The sequence below is a fragment of the Bufo gargarizans genome, chromosome 3 (assembly GCF_014858855.1).
Source record: "Bufo gargarizans isolate SCDJY-AF-19 chromosome 3, ASM1485885v1, whole genome shotgun sequence".
Lineage (NCBI taxonomy): Eukaryota > Metazoa > Chordata > Amphibia > Anura > Bufonidae > Bufo > Bufo gargarizans.
In genome coordinates, this window is record NC_058082.1 from 486339523 (window position 1) to 486361371 (window position 21849).

At 43.0% G+C, this 21849-nt stretch overlaps 1 protein-coding gene across 1 annotated transcript in view; it reads left to right on the forward strand.

Moving 5' to 3' along the window:
- Window positions 1-21849, forward strand: part of LOC122932456 (membrane-associated phosphatidylinositol transfer protein 3-like) — an 802287-nt gene that overhangs the window by 665599 nt on the left and 114839 nt on the right. The window lies entirely within an intron of this gene.

A 21849-nucleotide genomic window follows, 5' to 3' on the forward strand; every position in this document is an offset into this window, starting at 1 on the left:
ATTATACAATCAAGGTTATATTCTGAGCTCATGATACAGGAAGAACAGTGACCTCTATATAGAGTCAGGTCCATAAATATTGGGACCTCGACACAATTCTAACATTTTTGGCTCTATACACCACCACAATGGATTTGAAATGAAACAAACAAGACGTGCTTTAACTGCAGACTGTCAGCTTTAATTTGAGGGCATGTACATCCAAATCAGGTGAACGGTGTAGGCATTACAACAGTTTGTATATGTGGCTCCCACTTGTTAAGGGACCAAAAGTAATGGGACAGAATAATAATCATAAATCAAACTATCACTTTTTAATACTTGGTTGCAAATCCTTTGCAGTCATTTACAGCCTGAAGTCTGGAATGTATAGACATCACCAGACGCTGGGTTTCATCCCTGGTGATGCTCTGCCAGGCCTGTCTTCAGTTCCTGCTTGTTCTGGGGGAATTTTTCACTTCAGTTTTGTCTTCAGCAAGTGAAATGCCTGCTCAATCGGATTCAGGTCAGGTAATTGACTTGGCCATTGCATAACATTCCACTTCCCTTAAAAAATTCTTTGGTTGCTTTTGAAGTATGCTTTTGGTCATTTTTGATCTGCACTGTGAAGCGCCGTCCAATAAGTTCTAAAGCATTTGGCTGAATATGAGCAGATAATATTGCCCGAAACACTTCAGAATTCATCCTTCTGCTTTTGTAAGCAGTCACATCATCAATAAATACAAGAGAACCAGTTCCATTGGCAGCCATACATGCCCACGCCATGACACTACCACCACCATGCTTCACTGATGAGGTGGTATGCTTAGGATCATGAGCAGTTCCTTTCCTTCTCCATACTCTTCTCTTCTCATCACTCTGGTACAAGTTGATCTTGGTCTCATCTGTCCATAGGATGTTGTTCCAGAACTGTAAAGGCTTTTTTAGATATTGTTTGGCAAACTCTAATCTGGCCTTCCTGTTTTTAAGGCTTACCAATGGTATACATCTTGTGGTGAACCCTCTGTATTCACTCTGGTGAAGTCTTTACTTGATTGTTGACTTTGACACACATACACCAACCTCCTGGAGAGTGTTCTTGATCTGGCCAACCGTTGTGAAGGGTGTTTTCTTCACCAGGGAAAGAATTCTTTGTTCATCCACCACAGTTGTTTTCCATGGTCTTCCGGGTCTTTTTGTGTTGCTGAGCTCACTGGTGCATTCCTTCTTTTTAAGAATGTTCCAAACAGTTGTTTTGGCCACGCCTAATGTTTTTGCTATCTCTCTGATGGGTTTCTTTTGTTTTTGTTTTTCAGCCTAATGATGGCTTGCTTCACTGATAGTGACAGCTCTTTAAATCTCATCTTGAGAGTTGACAGCAACAGATTCCAAATGCAAATAGCACACTTAAAATTATTCTGGACCTTTTATCTGCTCATTGCAATCGGGATAATGAGGGAATAACACACACCTGGCCATGGAACAACTGAAAAGCCAATTGTGCCATTACTTTTGGTCCCTTAACAAGTGGGAGGCACATATGCAAACTGTTGTAAATCCTACACTGTTCACTTGATTTTGGATGTAAATACCCTCAAATTAAAGCTGACAGACTGCACTTAAAGCACATCTTGTTCATTTCATTTCAAATCCATTGTGGTGGTGTATAGAGCCAAAAATGTTAGAATTGTGTCAATGTCCCAATATTTATGGACCTGACTATGTATTGTAGGGATTTGCTCTGGTAGGCAGGGTAAGCGGACGCAATACAGAGGCAAAACCGCGGTTGAAAAGCAAAAATTCACACAAAAAGGCAGAAAAGAAACAATACTTGGCAGGGCCTTGGTGTTAATTCACATCGCAGGAATCCTCGTGTTAATTCACACAGCAAAAGTCCACAGAACTCAAAAACACGTCACCTGGCAGTCCACAGCAGGCTTTAGGGCGCCTGGCTTCCAGCTGGCAGCTCTCAGCCTTGCAGTATGGCAGAACTCCTCAGCTCCCAAAACACAGAACTCCACTATCACCTGGAGGTTCATTCCACACCCATCTGAGCTGCTGGCTGGGCTTTTAAACCCCAGCCCAAAACCTGGCCTGGACGTGGGGAACAGCCACCCACCCTGCTATTTGGCTTCTCCCAATAAGAACTGTCCCAGATTGGCTTTACAGCCACACCAAGTAAAACAGTGTCAGCGAGCAACCCCCCCCCCCCCCCCCCCCTAGAACAACCAGGCAAACCTTTTTTTTTTAATCCTTTTTTTTAAGCCTGTGGTGATCAGCGGTGCGGCCCTGGATGTAATTGTAGTGGCGGCGGCAGTGGGGGGGGGGGGGGCAGTAGGAGATGAGCGCTTCCATTGTGGAAGCGCTCATCTCCATATCTGTGCTGCGGCAGGGGAGGGAGAGGTGTGTCCCTCCCCTGTTCTTCTGATAGGCCGCAGGCACTAATGCCTGCAGCCTTTCAGAGGCCGGCTCTGGCGGCGCGATGACGTCATCATCGCGCTGCCTGAGCCGGGCAGCACACAGCAGGGACATGGGCCGGAAGAGGCTGCATCGCATCGCTACTGGTAAGTATCGGTGTATTTTATTTTTATTTTTTATTTTTTATTTTTTTGAGGGGGGGGGGAGCTGGCACTATGGGGGCACTATAAAAAGGGGAGAACTGCACTATGGGGGCACTAAAAAAAGGGGAGAACTGCACTATGGGGAGCACTATAAAAGGGGAGAACTGCACTATGGGGGCACTATAAAAGGGGAGAACTGCACTATGGGGGCACTAAAAAAGAGGAGAACTGCACTATGAGGGCACAAAAAAGGGGAGAACTGCACTATGGGGGCACAAAAAAAGGGGAGAACTGCACTATGGGGGCACTAAAAAAGGGGAGAACTGCACTATGGGGGGCACTAAAAAAGGGGAGAACTGCACTATGGGGGCACTATAAAAGGGGAGAACTGCACTATGGGGGCACTAAAAAGAGGAGAACTGCACTTTGGGGCACAAAAAAAGGGGGAGAACTGCACTATGGGGGGCAGTAAAGGGGAGAACGGCACTATGGGGGCAGTAAAGGGGAGAACGGCACTATGGGGGGCAGTAAAGGGGAGAACGGCACTATGGGGGGCAGTAAAGGGGGAGAACGGCACTATGGGGGCAGTAAAGAGGAGAACGGCACTATGGGGGGCAGTAAAGGGGAGAACGGCACTATGGGGGGGCAGTAAAGGGGAGAACGGAACTATGGGGGGCACTAAAGGGGAGAACGGCACTATGGGGGCACTATAAAAGGGGAGAACTGCACTATGGGGGCACTATAAAAGGGGAGAACTGCACTATGGGGGCACTAAAAAAGAGGAGAACTGCACTATGGGGGCACAAAAAAAGGGGAGAACTGCACTATGGGGGCACAAAAAAAGGGGAGAACTGCACTATGGGGGCACTAAAAAAGGGGAGAACTGCACTATGGGGGGCACTAAAAAAGGGGAGAACTGCACTATGGGGGCACTATAAAAGGGGAGAACTGCACTATGGGGGCACTAAAAAAGAGGAGAACTGCACTTTGGGGGCACAAAAAAAGGGGAGAACTGCACTATGGGGGGCAGTAAAGGGGAGAACGGCACTATGGGGGCAGTAAAGGGGAGAACGGCACTATGGGGGGCAGTAAAGGGGAGAACGGCACTATGGGGGGCAGTAAAGGGGAGAACGGCACTATGGGGGCAGTAAAGGGGAGAACGGCACTATGGGGGGCAGTAAAGGGGAGAACGGCACTATGGGGGGCAGGTATTAAAGGATGAGAACGGCACTATGGGGGCAGGTAAAGGGGAGAACGGAACTATGGGGGCACTAAAGGGGAGAACTGCACTATGGGGGCACTATAAAAGGGGAGAACTGCACAATGGGGGCACTAAAAAAGGGGAGAACTGCACTATGGGGGCACTATAAAAGGGGAGAACTGCACTATGGGGGCACTAAAAAAGAGGAGAACTGCACTTTGGGGGCACAAAAAAGGGGAGAACTGCACTATGGGGGGCAGTAAAGGGGAGAACGGCACTATGGGGGGCAGTAAAGGGGAGAACGGCACTATGGGTGCAGTAAAGGGGAGAACGGCACTATGGGGGGCAGTAAAGGGGAGAACGGCACTATGGGGGGCAGTAAAGGGGAGAACGGAACTATGGGGGCACTAAAGGGGAGAACTGCACTATGGGGGGCACTATAAAAGGGGAGAACTGCACTATGGGGGCACTATAAAAGGGGAGAACTGCACTATGGGGGCACTATAAAAGGGGAGAACTGCACTATGGGGGCACTAAAAAAGAGGAGAACTGCACTATGGGGGCACAAAAAAAGGGGAGAACTGCACTATGGGGGCACTAAAAAAGGGGGAGAACTGCACTATGGGGGGCACTATAAAAGGGGAGAACTGCACTATGGGGGGCACTATAAAAGGGGAGAACTGCACTATAGGGCTACTAAAAAAGAGGAGAACTGCACTTTGGGGGCACAAAAAAAGGGGAGAACTGCACTTTGGGGGCACAAAAAAAGGGGAGAACTGCACTATGGGGGCACTAAAGGGGAGAACTGCACTATGGGGGCACTAAAGGGGAGAACTGCACTATGGGGGCAGTAAAGGGGAGAACTGCACTATGGGGGCAATAAAGGGGAGAACGGCACTATGGGGGCAGTAAAGGGGAGAACGGCACTATGGGGGCAGTAAAGGGGAGAACGGCACTATGGGGGCAGTAAAGGGGAGAACGGAACTATGGGGGCAGTAAAGGGGAGAACGGCACTATGGGGGGCAGTAAAGGGGAGAACGGCAACTATGGGGGGCAGTAAAGGGGAGAACGGCACTATGGGGGGCAGTAAAAGGGAGAACGGCACTATGGGGGCAGTAAAGGGGAGAACGGCACTATGGGGGCAGTAAAGGGGAGAACGGCACTATGGGGGCAGTAAAGGGGAGAACGGCACTATGGGGGGCAGTAAAGGGGAGAACGGCACTATGGGGGCAGTAAAGGGGAGAACGGAACTATGGGGGCACTAAAGGGGAGAACTGCACTATGGGGGGCACTATAAAAGGGGAGAACTGCACTATGGGGGCCTATAAAAGGGGAGAACTGCACTATGGGGGCACTAAAAAAGAGGAGAACTGCACTTTGGGGGCACAAAAAAAGGGGAGAACTGCACTATGGGGGGCAGTAAAGGGGAGAACGGCACTATGGGGGGCAGTAAAGGGGGAGAACGGCACTATGGGTGCAGTAAAGGGGAGAACGGCACTATGGGGGGCAGTAAAGGGGAGGAACGGCACTATGGGGGCAGTAAAGGGGAGAACGGAACTATGGGTGCACTAAAGGGGAGAACTGCACTATGGGGGGCACTATAAAAGGGAGAACTGCACTATGGGGGCACTATAAAAGGGGAGAACTGCACTATGGGGGCACTATAAAAGGGGAGAACTGCACTATGGGGGCACTAAAAAAGAGGAGAACTGCACTATGGGGGCACAAAAAAAGGGGAGAACTGCACTATGGGGGCACTAAAAAAGGGGAGAACTGCACTATGGGGGGCACTATAAAAGGGGAGAACTGCACTATGGGGGGCACTATAAAAGGGGAGAACTGCACTATAGGGCTACTAAAAAAGAGGAGAACTGCACTTTGGGGGCACAAAAAAGGGGGAGAACTGCACTTTGGGGGCACAAAAAAAGGGGAGAACTGCACTATGGGGGCACTAAAGGGGAGAACTGCACTATGGGGGCACTAAAGGGGAGAACTGCACTATGGGGGCACTAAAGGGGAGAACTGCACTATGGGGGCAATAAAGGGGAGAACGGCACTATGGGGGCAGTAAAGGGGAGAACGGCACTATGGGGGCAGTAAAGGGGGAGAACGGCACTATGGGGCAGTAAAGGGGAGAACGGAACTATGGGGGCAGTAAAGGGAGTCAGAGGAGGGGGAGAACGGCACTATGGGGGGCAGTAAAGGGGAGAACGGCACTATGGGGGGCAGTAAAGGGGGGAGAACGGCACTATGGGGGGCAGTAAAAGGGAGAACGGCACTATGGGGGCAGTAAAGGGGAGAACGGCACTATGGGGGCAGTAAAGGGGAGAACGGCACTATGGGGGCAGTAAAGGGGAGAACGGAACTATGGGGGCAGTAAAGGGGAGAACGGCACTATGGGGGGCAGTAAAGGGGAGAACGGCACTATGGGGGGCAGTAAAAGGGAGAACGGAACTATGGGGGGCACTAAAGGGGAGAACGGCACTATGGGGGCAATAAAGGGGAGAACGGCACTATGGGGCAGTAAAGGGGAGAACGGCACTATGGGGGCAGTAAAGGGGAGAACGGCACTATGGGGGCAGTAAAGGGGAGAACGGAACTATGGGGGCAGTAAAGGGGAGAACGGCACTATGGGGGGCAGTAAAGGGGGAGAACGGCACTATGGGGGGCAGTAAAGGGAGAACGGAACTATGGGCCTAAAGGGGAGAACTGCACTATGGGGGCACTAAAGGGGAGAACGGCACTATGGGGGCATTATTTGGGGGGCACCATGGGGGAGAGGAGCACTATAGGGGCTCTAAAGGGGCTTTTTTTTTTTACACATTATGGGGGGCACTATAGGGGAGAATGGCACTATGGGGCATCTGGTGGCACTATAGGGCATTATTTGGGGGCACTAAGGGTAAGTGGGGGCTCTAAAGGGTTCTTTATTTTTATTGGCACATTATGGGGCATTATTGCATCTGGTGGCACTAAGGATGCATTTTTTTTACTGGCACATTATGGTAGGCACTATGGGGGAAAGGAGCACTATTGGGGCATATGGTGGCACTTAGAAAGGGCATTTTTTACTGGCATATTATGGGCGACACTATGGGGAAGGGGAGAGGAGCACTATGAGGGCATTTACTGGGGCACTATATAGGGGTATTTTATACTGGCATACATTATGGGGACATTAGCTCAACAGCGGGTACTAAGCGGGGGTACAATCATTTTTGGGGGACATTATCTTTATACTATTAGTGTCTGGGCGCAGTTATTTTTTTTAGAGAACTGTGTGCCAATAATTGTTGAAGGGGGCACTATCTGTGTGGTAGCAGTATTTCCAGGGGGGCTGTTTCTGCAGTATAGTATTGGGGGCACAGCGGGCACAGTATTGGGGCACTATCTGTGTGGTAGCAGTATTTCCAGGGGGACTGTTTCAGCAGTATAGTATTGGGGGCACAGCGGGCACTATCTGTGTTGTAGTAGTATTTCCAGGGGGACTGTTTCAGCAGTATAGTATTGGGGGCACAGCGGGCACAGTATTGGGGGTGGCAGGAAAGGGGGTTCAGAAGATGTGAAGATGATGGAAATGTGGGAAACTAATGTCTGTTTGTTAATCTCTGCAGAGACGGGAGATGGCTGAAAAATCATCATGGCGGTCTGGTCTGAATGGAGAAGATGAGGAAAGAGAACGTCTACAACAAAGGTGACATCACTGGATGTAAGAGGTAGGGGGCGCTATGTAGGAGAGGAGATGCTCCGGCTCCTCCCCTGCCATTTGCAGAAGGAGGATTCAGAGCTGGCCGATTGCTGGGGGGAACCACAGGCCTTGAGCAGGATCGGGGGAGGGAGGAGAGCAGAGGAGGAGCTTCCTGGCTGCAGCCGGCTGTCTATTGTTTGATGTGAAGCAGGCAGTGCAGCCAGGACAGACCCCTCTCTCAGTATGATGTGTAGAGACAGGCAACTATAGAATGTCAGCTGTACAGTGTTTGTTGGGAGTGGCTTATTATATGTAGGAGGGGATTTTAATAATGGGCGCCGCATTGTTCTTTTCCTGCAGAGCTTTTAGAATCGCCAAGTAAAAGAATCAGCGCAACACGCTACACCCCCCGTCCCTGCAGTTTTAAATATAAAGGGGGCTTTGAAAAATTGAATTAGCACAGCATACTACACATGCCACATTTTTTTGCCTTTCGGACCCCCCCTAGACAAAATTCCTGGGTGCTCCCCTGGACCTGACTGTACATTTACGGCATACTTGTGAAGTAATTTTTTTATATGTTATAATCCTCCAAACCATATAAGAGCTTTCTGCTGTTTTTAAATACTCTATATTTCCATAGGGATATATTCACATGGCAGATTAATCGCAGAAGTGGGGTTGTCCTATTTACGTGGGGTTTGCCAAAATCCACCTGCTGCAAAAATAACCTCATTCACATGTATGGAATGGATTTTTCCGTCTCTGAAATTTCTGCCATGAATGGCTGAATGTGAACATAAACCCTTACAGTTTCAGGATGCTTATGCAATACCCCAGATAGGGTATTTGCAAATTGTTTGGTTTGTAATGCTACTGTAATGTTTTTCTATATCATACTCTGTTATACCAGCAGATGGCTCCCCTCCGCTCTTGATAGGAGTGGGCTAGTCCTATTTCCTGTTAAAGAGGTTTTCTCATCTCAGACAATGGGGGCATATCGCATTGCGCATGCGCAGCAACCCTCCATTCATTTCTATGGGGCCGCCGAAAATAGCCGAGCGCTGGCTCGGCTATTGCCATCTGCCCCATAGAAATGAATGGGAGCATGGGCCGCGTATGCACGGCACGCTCCAATTCAATTCTATGGGAGAGGCGGGGATTAGCGCTTGGTTGGGGGCGGACCCCGGGAAATCTGGGGTCCTCCAGCCACAATGCTCCCTGCTCCATTCTCAATATAGGTGGGGGTCCCAGCGGTGGGACCCGCACCTATCAGACAATGGGGGCACATATCCTAGCAATATGCCCCCATTGTATAAGATGGGAATACCCCTTTAAGATAGAGAGCTAGGTAGGCTAGTGAGGAGACAGGGAGCATGTCCATCAGCTCCTGCTCCATAGGATCTTAGGAGCAGAAATCGAGCTCAACTGTGAGGAACACTGCTCCAGGGAGATGGGAAGGTCCAAGAGCTGCAATAATCCATTGAAGCTACGGTGTTACGGACAGGGTTGCCAACCATCCAGAAATTTCTGGAAAGTCCGTAGAAATAGGCGACTTTTTCCTTTGTCCGTGATTTTTTTTTAAGACTGGGATGGTAAGGCATGGTGCACCCCAATGGGAAATAAGTCCAGAGAGTCAGGGACTGCAGTAAACCACTGCGCTTCTTTACTGGAGGAATTCAGGTGCGAAACAGTACAGGCAAGGCATAGGGCTGGCTTCTCCAGTCTTTTCCCTGGGAGAAGAAGGGTTGGTGCCCTAGCCAAAGGCTGGTGATCAATTGTCTGTGGCTCAGCATCCCCATCTTAGCATCTTCTTCTGATCACCCATGCAGTTTGGCATGAGTTTCTTCTTCAAAGCGTTGATCCCTAACTGCAGGGGCTCTGGCGGCTCTCCTGTTATACTAGTTGAACCAGACCCTTCTAGTGGGAGGAGTGGGGAAACTCAGAACAAAGAGTTACAATGTTTCAATTCTGGTCTCTCATAGACTTGCATTAGACCTTCAATAATACTCAATGGCAATGACATAGAACTTTTTCCAGTAAAAATACATTTTCAGACATAACATACAGTATGTCACACAGTCTGTCTGGTTTTGGTGGTAAATAGGTATGGCTTTTTCCCTCCCAAACATGCTCTTCTTTAAACCTTATGGTAGTTGTGGAAAATGACCAGCTTCTCATCATTAGCTGGGAAGTCCCAAAAGTCTCTCATTATTCATTAACCTTTTCCACTGTGAAAATTAAAAGAACACACATCACAGAAAATATATAAAATGCAGTTACACAGTAATAAACAGCCAGTGCAAGTAGAGCCTTTAAAGTGAAATAAAGTAAGGAGTGGATGACTTTCATAGGGAAACAGGGGCAAATGTCCAAACTTCAAAGTACCCCTTCTACAGGGCATTACACTCGTTTGTATTCCATGCAAAAACACAGCTAGTTTCTGCCACAGTTTTACAATTTAAATGTCACGGACCTACTCACGATTTAGCTCCATTGAATTTAGCTAAACCGCAAGCGAACACTCAAATGTCCTTTTTTGATGTGGTCACAGCTATAAAATGTGTTCACATCAAGTGCAGAGTGGCCTCTTACTAAAAACAATGGAAGGGAAATTCAGCATGACTACCAGCAGCTTTTTGGCATGGAAGGATTGGGCATTAGGGTGTCTTCACACACTGCAGATTTTCTTGTAGAACATCTGAAAATCACGTTGTCACGGTCCCTCCTGTGAGAGATATGAGAAGATCAGATAGACTTGCTGCACGTGAGGCGATCTGACAGGTCTCTCTGTTTTCCTCTATGTATCTTGTTGTTTGGCAGGATCTCACCTCTCCTCAGGTGCCGCTCATTATCAGTGATGAGGCTCAATTTAGATCCGCCTCACACTGCTGACCATACAGTTGATAGTTTCTGCTTGGAGTTGCTAGTGCTGGTTTGTCTTGAATCACCTGCTTCTCCATACATCTCTAAGCTAAGTACTTGTTGCCTTCGCTGTTTCTTATTATCTGGTGTGTGTTGTTTCTAGGCCTCAGGGAGACGCAGGTTCCTTCATTCTGGAAGGAACCAGCTGTCTTATCCCCTGCTACCTATCCTAGGGCTTGTCAGTTTTAGCAGGGCTTTAGGTATCCGGTGTATGAGTATTCCCACCATTGGGATCTTCTCATACTGGCAGGAGTTAGGGAAAGGCCTAGGGATTACTAGGAGGTCACAATCCCTCTTCCTTAGCTTTTGAGGCCTAGATAGTTGTCTATTCGTTGTGGTGTGTATTTGGCGTTTTCCCTTCCCATTAACCTGTGACACACGTCCATTCATTTGAATAAGGCTTGCAGAAATCCATGGGCTTGTTACAAATGATTTTCACTTGCAGAAATTTTCTTTAACAAAATGTGCTTGGTGTAAAGGCACCTTAAGACAGTTTTGACTATAAAATCCAGATACAATCTACAAATCAAGACTGTATTATCCACATTACAAAAACAATCTCTGTAGCCTCTCTGTTGGTAGGTTTTCTATCCCATCTCTGGTTCATGCTCAACTATTTGTATTCGATTGGGAGGTATCTTCTATCAATTAGTCTCACTTTACTCCTGTTTATATCCTGGACTTCAAGACTGTACGGTGACTCCTTTACCAGGGTCAATTTGTAGGTTCTAGCCCTCTATTTGCCGGTTGGCATAGTTTATTAATAAGTCAAGTATAATGCCACTCATGTTCCCATAGATGGACCACAGGAAAAAGATTTACTGTATAATTAAATTGTGTGAAAAAAAAAAAAAAACTAATTATATCATCCATTTTTCTAAGACAATTTAGAAAATCAAAGCAACTACATTAGTGGTTGATATCAACATTATTTGTTGATATTGGTTGATAGCAACATTTCTACATTTCTTTTTCACTAGTTTTGATGGATAATATGTAAACTTTAAGGGGTTTTCCTGGAGAAGACTATAGATGATCTAGCCTCAGGATAGGTCATCAATATCTGATTGATGGGGTCCGACATCCAGCACTGCCACCAATAAGCTGTTTGAAGAAGCCATGGTGCTCGATGAGTGCTGAGATCTCTTCACAGCTTAAAAAGCAAAGCGTTGTACATTGTTGAGTGGCCAGGCTTAGTATTGCAGCCCAGGCCCATTAACTTGAAGGGATCTGGGCTATAGGCCATGTGACCAATTGCTTAACTAGGAAAAGACTATAGCACTCACAGGAGTGCCGCAGCCTCTTCAAACAGTTGATTCACAGGGGTTCTGGTAGTCAGACACCCAACAATCAGATATTGATAACCTACAGTATACTGAGGATAAGTCATCAATAATCTGCTTCCGGAAAACCACTTTAACCAAATAAAACTGTATTAAACTTATAGAAAGTCAAAGTTGTATTTTGTTTGTAAAGAGATATTGCCACCATTATGCATAACACTAGTGATGAGCGGCAGGTGCCATATTCGATTTCGACGAAATTCGCGAATATTCGATAGAATATTCGTTTTATATTCGTCGAAATCGAATATTCGTTATTATTCTAGTTATCGCGAATAATATGCGATTTAAATAATCGCACATGCGATTTTTAACTTAAAGGCTACTCTCCTATTGAAATAGCAATGCGATTAATTCAAGTTATATTAATCGCATTTGCGATTTCAACGTAATTCTCAAATCCGACAGTACATTCTAGTATATGGAGACGTTCCCATGGTGATGGGGACGCTCCATGAGCATGGAATATAGCAGTGCTAACTAAGTTGGCACTGCTAAGTTGAAATCGCCATGCGATTATTTCGTGTTATATTAATCGCATTTGCGATTATCTTTTTTTTTTTTTTTTTTTTTACTATGGTTGGCTTCAATGGTAGAATTAGCGAATATGACGAATATATTTGTTATATTCCACAAAACGAATATACGAATGTATTCGTCATATTCCACAAAACGAAGATAACGAAGTATTCTGCATCTTCGTTTTATCTACCTATTCATCAACTTCGCTAATTCTAGCAATCATATAGGAAAGTTTACTATAGAGACAGCTAAGTATAATTCGCTATGCGATTTATATTACTTTGCTTTTTTTTATAAATAGATTATAATAATTATCAGGTATTATAATTATTCTATTTATATAAAAAAAGCAGTCATATAATCGCATAGCGAATTAAACTTATCTGTCTCTATAGTAAGCTGTCCTATATGATTGCTAGAATTAGCGAAGTTGATGAATAGGTAGATAAAACGAAGATGCAGAATACTTCGTTATCTTCGTTTTGTGGAATATAACGAATATATTCGTATATTCGTTTTGTGGAATATAACGAATATATTCGTCATATTCGCTAATTCTACCAAAAACGAATATTCAAAATATCGAATTTATAGCACTATATTCGAAATATTCGCGAATTAGCGAAGTGCTATTCGAATATTCGCGCTCAACACTACATAACACTAGGATATGCTTTTATTCTGAACAGGTGAAGTTATGGCCACTAGGATCCTACTGATTCTGACAACCCAAATCCATTTAGTTTTGATAGTGTAAAGCAGTGCTCTTGGCAGCCACAGCCATGAGTAGAGCTGTATTGTAGTTCCCTGTTTAGTTAGTACCTAGTAACTTACAGTTGGGCCCTAGGCCGTCTTCAGTGAGCAATGAAATATCTTTGAGACATCACTTACCATGGTTGGAAAATCACTTCAATGCTTTCATATGGTATATAGCTTTGCCTATATAGCTGCAATAAATAATAATAGAATATCTGAGTTTTGCATTCAAAATGATTTGCACACATCACCAATAATCTGGGACATTCCCGAAGATGGAAAACAGTTTCTAGGGCAAGACATTTATCCAGGGGGGACTTTCTCTGTTATGCAGTTCACATTTCATTAAATATATCTGTGTTGTTATTGTCGTCATTGACATAATGCACTTTGAATGCGAATGAGATGACAGGAAGAAAAACAAGACAATTACCCCTTGAGACGCTCAAAATATTCATTCCTGTACTGTAAACCGTCTGTGTAATTGTAACCATTTCTGAAATTGAGAAAATAACAAGACGTTGCTGTACTGTGCAAAATAAACAATCTTGTTATCGTCGGGAGACCTTGGGAAACATTTGCAGAAAAAGACATTTTTCCTTGGCTGGTTGTGCTGTTTAGATCAGATGAGAGATCCATGCTGCTTTATTATCAATGATTGCTGCTGAAAGTCAAGTGTTAAACATTAGGCTGGCGGGAATATAATTGATTACAATGGGATGCATCACTATTTTTATTTGTATTAATTCCTGCAACCCTCCATGTGTGTATTAGGCTAGTTTCACCCCAACGTTAGAGATATCCTGCAGTCTGTTTTGGCAGAGAACGGCCTGCCGGAGTTCTATGGATCCTGCATAGCCGGAACGTGCCACTTGCCCACTGGACCCCATTGACTATAATGGGAATCGGCAGAGATCTGGCCACTCCCCATCACATACAGTATGTTGGGATTCACATGGACAAAAGTTATGGCATCTATGCTGGGGAGTGGCTGGATCTCTGCCAGTTACCGTTATAGTAAATGGGGTCCGGCAGAGAGGCAGTACTTTCTGGCTATGGCAGATCCAAAGAACTCTGGTAGGCTGTTCTCTGCCTGAACGGAGGTATCTAAAACTGGAATGAGTGTCTTCTTAGTTCCCAAGCCCATGATACATGTGGAGCCAGACCCTCCACCAAAGATGTAGCTAGGGGGATGACCATGGCATGAGTACGAGGTGGGGGCACCAATAAGTCATTTAGCCTGGGCCAGGGCATTTATATACAGGATGAGAGCAGACAATTCAACCTTTGCAAATGATAAGGGAAAGCCTAGTACAGCTCTGTCTTCCCCCCAGCCACGTCATTTTTGCAACACAGCTATAGAAACAGCACAGGACTACACAAACCAATGAAGACACATGTAGGTCTCTACGTCACTATGCATGCAGTAAATGCACTATGGAGATCATTTATCAAGCTTCTACAACTGGCGCAGTAGTCCAGGGGGCCTTAATTGTGCACTCATTGTATCAGGGAATCAGAAATAAATTCATGACCTGTTTGTGTTGTGTTTAATTAATGCTGCCCAGATCATTATAATTGAGAGGAAAGAAGTGAGCCATTCTTTCTGGTAGGAAGCAAGCTGCAAATGTCCTGGATAATGTAGTAGTAATTGGCTGACTGCAGATGGTAGATACATCAGCTCACCAAATACACACATAAATATTAACCTGAATGATGGGACCTTTCTGTTGTTGGATCAGGACTCAAGCTTTCTCATCTTTGAAAGCAAACACAGGGTCTTATACTGGAAACTACTATAACTTTGAGGAAGATAGAAGTCATCCACTGGGAAGATTGCAGATCAATATTTTCTATGTTATTTCAAAGATCAGATGATAAAAGTAAAAGCACAGAATGCAGCATAGAATGTGGTGAAGGTTTACAGTATGTTTTAACCATTTTATGAATTACCGTACTCTGCCTAGGAACATATGGATGCTGAGGGCAGCTCATTAAAGTGAACCTTCTTCTTTGATTAACATTGTATAGTTTAAAGGGAAAGTGTCATCAGAAAATGTACCTATTGTTTAAATATTCTTTTTAGTATTATTTTTGAAGAACATTTTATTTTTACTTTTCCATGTTAATATTTATTCTATATATTTTTTTTTTTTAAACAGCAAATCCTGCAGTTTTCTCACTGGCCACTAAGCCTAATAATAGATCTGTACAGATCGCTTTACTGCAGTCATCTGCTTATCCGTCATTCTAATTCTGCCTATAATGATATCACCTATGTGTATAGATAAGGCAGGGTCCACCATTCACAATAGGTGATTGGCATTTTGGAAACTACGGGATAAGGTGTCCGTTTTATTGGTACTATTTTGGGGAAGATATGATTTTTAATTGCTCTATATTAAGTTTTTTGTGAGGCAAGGTAACCAAAAAATTGATGTTTTGGCACCGTTTTTATATTTTATTTTTACAGCGTTTACCTGAGGGATTAGTTCATGTGACTTTTTTATAGAGCAGATCGTTACGCATGTGGCAATACCTAATATGTCTACTTTTTCTTATTTATTTACGTTTTACACAATAATGGTATTTTTTAAACCGAAATAGTGATATTTTAGTGTCTCCATAAATCTGAGAGCCATAGCTTTTTTATTTTTTGACCAATTCTCTTAGGTAGGGTCTAATTTTTTGAGGGATGAGGTCTGATTGGTACTATTTTGGGGGGCATGCGCCTTTTTGATCACTTGATGTTGCAATTTTTGTGAAGTAATGTGACAAAAATTGCTTTTTTACACAGTTTTTTTATTAATTATTTTACGGTGTTCACCTGAGTGGTTAGATCATGTAAATTTTTTATCAAGCTTGTTGTTACGGACGTGGTGATAGCTAATATGTTTACTTTTTTTTTTCTCTCTTTAGCACAATAATAGCAGTTTTTAAGCAAAAATAATCATATTTTAGTGTCTCCATAGTCTGAGAGCCATAGCTTTTTAATTTTTTGACCGATTCTCTTAGGTAGGGTCAAATTTTTTGTGGGATGAGGTGATGGTCTGATTGGTACCATTTTGGGGGGCATACGTCTTTTTGATCACTTGCTGTTGCAATTTTTGTGATGTAATGTAACAAAAATTGCTTTTTTTTACAGTTTTTTTTTACAGTGTTCACCTGAGGGGTTAGGTCATGTGATATTTTTATAGAGCTTGTTGTTATGGACGTGGTGATGCCTAATATGTATATTTTTTTTATGTATTTCACTTTACCACAATAATAGCAGTTTTGAAACTGAAAAAATTATGTTTTAGTGTCTCCATGTTCTGAGAGCTATAGTTTTTTACTTTTTGGGCGATTGTCTTTGGTAGGGGCTCATTTTTTGCGGGATGAGGTGTCTGTTTTATTGATACAATTTTGTGGGACATACGCCTTTTTGATCGCTTGGTGTTGCACTTTTTGTGATGTAAGGTGGCAAAAATTGCTTTTTTTTTTACACCATTTTTATTTTAAAAAAATTTATGGGGTTTATCGGACAGGGTGGATCATGTGATATATTTATAGAGCCGGTCATTACGGAGCGGCGATACCTAATATGTGTGGATTTTGGTTTTTTTCTGTTTTTTATTATAAAATAAGGGGAAAGGGACTTTTTTTCTTTTTTACTTTATACATTTTATTAAAAAAAACTTTTTTTAACTTTTTTTTTCTTTACTTTATTTATGACATTCACTTTTGGGGGTCTGATCTCCTCTGCAATGCATTACAATACATCTGTATTGTAATGCATTGCCTGTTAGTGTATGACACTGAGTCATACACTAAGGCCTCTTTCACACGAGTGTGACCGAATAAGGTCCGGATGCGTTGCGACAAACCGACGCGAGTAGGTACGCAATTGCAGTCAGTTTTGACTGCGATTGCTTTCCGTTGTTCAGTTTTTATCGCGTAAAATTATTGATGACGTAAATTTTTTTTTTATTTTTTTTAACCCCTCCAGCACTATTATACTAAGCATTCTGTATCCAGAATGCTACTATTTTCCCTTATAACCATGTTATAAGGGGAAATAATAATGATCGGGTCTCCATCCCGATCATCTCCTAGCAACCGTGTGTGAAAATCGCACCACATCCGCACTTGCTTGCGGATGCTTGCGATTTTCATGCAGCCCTATTCACTTCTATTGGGCCTGCGTTGCGTGAAAAACGCACAAAATAGAGCTTGCTGTGAATGGTCCGCATACGGGCCGCAAAAAAAACTGAACGGAAGCGAAAAGAAAATACGTTCATGTGCATGAGCCCTAATTTTGTACAACCCCTTTTAGGTAATAATGAACAAATCAAACCTACAGAGGTTTATTCTATGATCAGCTTGTCTTCAGAGGGCTTTTCTAACAGAAATGGAATGAAATTGCAATCTGTGTATATGATGACAGTAATAGTTTTAGGCTACTTCCACACTAGCGTTATAATCTTCTGGTAGGCTGTTCCGGCAGAAGAACAGCCTGCCAGAGTTCATTGTCGGTTACATAGCTGGATTCCCTGCTGCAGCCAATTGACTATAACGTCTGGAATTCACCCGGACAAAAAACGGTGCTTGCAGCGGATTTTGTCTGGCCAAATCCCAGCATGAATGCCAAAAACAAGCCAGATCCCCACCTGGTCCCATTATAGTTAATGGGGTCTAGCGGTGCTCTGGCTCTTTTTCGTTTATGTAGATACAATGAACTCGAGCAGGCTGTTCCTCTACCGGAATTGCCTACCGGAAGATTTTAGCGCTAGTATGCACTAAAAATACTGCAAGATTGTTTTATGAAATTTAAATATTATTTATTTGCTAATATACCATCTTAAGGAGGGTTGTCTGTTGAAAATAATAATAATTTCTAGTACTCTATTAGAACTTTTTGAGTTATTGGACTTCATTTGGGACCTACAAAGTTTGTGTCGTGTCACTCTTTGTAGGAATCAGCATGTTTGTGATTACACAGACATCCCATTGATTTGTAGGCACTAAGTAATTTCCCCTGTGCTGTAAGTGAATTGAACACTTGCTGATTACTGGTGTCCAAAGTATTATGGTAGGCATAGATTATAAAGAGTTCCCACAAATCACTATATATTAAAAATGGCTGCCGTGCTTGGCACATTCTTCCATGATCTTTAAAAACTGCATTTTTTATTGAACTGAATTGTTCCTATTAATTATCTCTCTAGTGATTAGATGTCTAACTGCCTATCTTTGGTACTATGTTTGCATTCCCATTATGAATAATATATTAATTTCTAGTGTTAAGCAAATCGAAGCATCCAAAGTGGAATTTAATCCGAAGTTTAGGAAAATTTGATTTTCAACGGATTCGTATTTCCTTGCACTTCGTGGTAATAAATCGAAGCATCCAAAGTGGAATTTAATCCGAAGTTTAGGAAAATTAGATTTTCAACGGATTCGTATTTCCTTGCACTTCGTGGTAATAAATCGGTTGTTTCCTAAAATGGCAGCTATATGTGTTACAAAGTGAACGTAAGAAGCCTGAGAATACGAGATCACCCATAATGCCGTGCAGGTAGCCATCCCCTGTGATGTCACAGCCCTTTAACCACCTCCCATCCGTCCGTTGACTATAAACGTCCGGGAGGTGGATCTCTATCTCTGAATGGACGTTTCTGAACGTCCATTCAGAGATGGCAGCTGCACCCTAATCGTGCAGCTCAGAGCGGGTTGCCCGCTGTCAGTGACAGCAGGGCACCCCAGAGAGAAGGCAGGGACAGTTCCCAGGTGTCCTGGCCTTCTAGATCGCTCTATACAGATCATGTGACCGCCGGGGTCCGGAGAATGCAGGAGCTGTCACAAAACTGCACTGAGGCTGTACAGCATTGTATAGTGCTGTACAGCCTCTCTGGACGGTGTATCTCCCATGTAACACTGGCTACTATGTCAGCCCCAGTTACCGGAGAAATCAATAGTGGGGGGAAAAAAAGTGAAGTTAAATGTCCCCCAGAGGTCTTGTATGACCTTATGGGGAACGCAAAGTGTAAAATAAAAAATAAAAGTGTTAAAATAAAAAAAAAAAAAAAAAGGTTTCACAAAATTTAAATAGACATATTTGGTATTTCCAAGTCCGTAACGGTCGGCTCTATAGACATATTTGGTATTTCCGTGTCCGTAACTGTCGGCTCTATAAATATATCACATGATCCACTCAGTCTGATAAACACCATAAAATTTTTTATAAACTGTGTCATAAAAAGCCATTTTTGTCACCTTACATCACAAAAAGTGCAACACCAAGTGATCAAAAAGGTGCATATCACAAAAAATGGTACCAATCAAACCGTCACCTTATCCCGCAAAAAGAAATCGTTCAAAAAATAAATAAAAAATATAGCTCTCAGGACATGGACACATTAAAACATTTTTTTTTTTTGTTTAAAAAATATTATTGTGTTAAATCAATTTTTGAAATCAATAAAAAAATAAGTATACATATAGGTGTCGACACGTCCGTAACAAACAGCTCTATAAAAATATCACATGACCTCTGAGGTGAATACCGCAAAAAAATAAAAATAAAAACTGTGTCAAAAAAGCCGTTTTTTGTCAACACCAAGCGATCAAAAAGGCGTATGCCCCCAAAATAGTACCTAATAAACTGTCACCTCATCCCAATATTGAATAGGGAGACAGGAACAGTGCAAGGAGATTCTAGGGAGAGTTTATAGACAACGTAGGGAGAGCATAGGGAGACTAAAGGGACAGTGCAAGCTGAGAGTAATCGCCCTGTGCATCTTGTTCAACTGCTGCTCCATTCATACATAATCTATTCTGTTAAACATAGACTTACTGTGCGTCAGACTCAGTCAACATAGGTGGTCTAGTATATAGGCGCATTTATCTAGTTCATCTGCTGTGCCATTAAGACTTAATCTATTCTATTCTATTCTGTTATACATGGACATACTGTGCGCCAGACTCATTGTCAACAGGTGGTCTAATATATAGCCGCAATTATCTAGTTCACCTGCTGCGCCATTAAGACTTAATCTATTGTGTTATATCTAAATTTACTGTGTGTCAGACTCATTGTCAACAGGCGGTCTAATATATAGGGGTGTATATCTAGTTCACCTGCTGTGTCATTCATACTTAATCTGTTGTGTTATATATAGGCTTATTGTGTGCCAGACTCATTGTCAACAGGCTGTCTAATATATAGGCGCGTTCACCTGCTGCACCATTTAGACTTAATCTGTACTGTTATACAAGACTTACTGTGTGTTAGAACAATGGTGTAACTAGAAATGACAGGGTCCCACAGCAAATTTTTGAATCCTGCTCGGTTGCCGTCATTTCTGTGTGGAAGCGCTGTTGCGCTAGGTATAATTTAGCTGAATGTGAAAAAAAAGAAAACTGAATTGCAAGAGTGAAAGGGACAGTACAGGAACTATGATCTAAAGCTGTAGGGATACTTAAGGGACAGTGCAAGTTGAATCATTTGCGTTATAGGGCACAGAGCAATCTAATTCAACGATGTCCACATTGGGGTTTCCACATTGACTAATATAAAACTAATTCTATTGGGCCCTGATTCATAAATTGGGGTGATACACCTGTCTCATTCTCATTTTAATTAATGTGGCATGTCCACACTGATAAGTAGATAAGCAATTCCATTAAGCCCTGATTCACAAATTGCGGTGATACATCTGTCTTTTCCAATGTTTGTGGCGTGTCCACACTGATATTCAACCTCTTCTGTTAGCCAAACAATTAGTGTTATTTAGTGTTACAGAGTGGTCTTAGCACCGTGTGGGCAGAGCAAATAAGTTGATTCTTCGCACAGCAGAGTTGCCCATGAGTAGATCATCGTTGCATGGTGTAAAGTGTACTCATTCCAATGACAGGGTCTAAATAGGGTCATGTATCGTCACTGCTACTAACACTACTGCTGCTGGCACTATCTCATGAAATTCATATTTGTAGCGCAAAAAATATTCAATGAAATAAAAAATTATCCTGTTAGCAAAAATGTTATGTTACATCAGTATGATTACCATGTAAATTTTTTTCAAATTCTGTGTCACTCTACAGAGCAAAGAAATGTATACCTAATACGTCCTGTTAGCGAAAATTGTATTCTTAGGCAATATGACTGCTTCATCACATGTTTTACAATTGCAGGCTAATGTGCAGTGCTGCAGTGCAAAGAAATTGATTCTTTGCACAGCAGATTTGCCCATGAGTTGATCGCTTTTTGTCGGAAAAATTATTCTTTTATTGGAAAAATTATTTGTTTTTGGTGATAAAATTATTTGTTTTTTGTTGGAATAATTATTTTTTTATCTGAAAAATTGTTCATTTAGTGAAAACATTAGTCTTGTAGTACAAAAGTTGCATTTTAGTGAATAAATTAGTCTTTTACCAAATAAATTAGTCTGCTCCAATATTACAATCCTCAATCTCTATTATGAACAACGTTGAGTGGTAACCCGCACCTGTCGACAAAGGGTAGACACACGGGGACCCCTTCAGTGTAGCGCGTGTGCAGCCCCGCAAAATGAGCATCACAGAAGTGAACACCCCTTTGGTCTCCAAGAAGTTGTATGTGGTCCACCTGGGGTCAAATATGCAGTTAGCACAGATGATTATGTTTTATTTATCGTAATGAACCATGCAAATTGTCCACCTAATGGAAAAATTTTTGTCAAAGATAATAAATTCCGTTAGTGAAAATATTTATTCTTAGTCACTGTGACAGCTACGACAAATTTTAATCAAATTCGACAAAACTTTAAAACAAAATTTTAACCCATGTGGATCTCTCCATAAGGTACGGGATCCCTCTCCATACTATGAACTGACTGGTATTTCGCTTTCAAAATG